The sequence below is a fragment of the Chaetura pelagica genome, unplaced genomic scaffold (genome assembly GCF_000747805.2).
Source record: "Chaetura pelagica isolate M959 unplaced genomic scaffold, ChaPel_1.0 scaffold221, whole genome shotgun sequence".
In the NCBI taxonomy this organism is placed as follows: Eukaryota; Metazoa; Chordata; class Aves; order Apodiformes; family Apodidae; genus Chaetura; species Chaetura pelagica.
In genome coordinates this window covers 2361415-2362119 of record NW_009952533.1, presented here as the reverse complement: position 1 = coordinate 2362119, position 705 = coordinate 2361415, and the positions used below count along the sequence as shown (strand labels likewise).

The following is a 705-nucleotide window of genomic DNA, read 5'->3' as shown; positions in this document are numbered from 1 at the left end:
TTTCCCTCCAAACACAATTACAAAAGGTATACACAAGGTCTTATCAAACACAAAAATCAGAAAACCAGGAAACTCCTAGTTAATATTATCCTCAAATAAAGGCCCTATAAATTAAAGAATATCCCATTGTAGAAGTAAAATCAGTTTTTGACTCGAGTATGATATACAATCAATTCTTCACATGATACGGAAAGTAATTCCCTAGTTGTGGAGTGAAAATACTTAAAAATCACAAAGGCAAAAATTAATCCCTAGATTCACTAATGTTCAAGAGGATGCAAAATGAAAATGCAACAGTAGCAATTGATATAATAACTCTAAAAGAAAGAAAGAGAGATGGATGCCACCCCAAGTTGCTACAAATTCAGAGAAAAAACCCTCATGATGCTTCATTTTTAGCCTTATTTTGCTATGAGGCTAAAAACCTAATTAAGAAACATCTACAGGATTAAAATCAGAATGATTAATAAAACCTAAAAGAGAATAACAAGCATTAATATTCATAAGATTACAGAAATCGGAAGGAAAAAAGCTAGGAAAGCTTTGTATAGTGTATGGATATTTATTTTGATTCTGTCACAGCCATTTATAACCCTCCTAAATTACAAGTTATGTATGAGCTTCTGGAGTAATATTTTCTACCTGGTAAAATACTTCAATGGTCAAAATCAAACATAAAGCTACGTACCAGGGGCTGCTTTCCCT

The 705-nt window shown here is 32.1% G+C and overlaps 1 protein-coding gene across 1 annotated transcript in view; it reads right to left on the bottom strand.

Moving 5' to 3' along the window:
- INTU (inturned planar cell polarity protein) overlaps window positions 1-705 on the bottom strand; it is a 38591-nt gene that overhangs the window by 11689 nt on the left and 26197 nt on the right. The window lies entirely within an intron of this gene.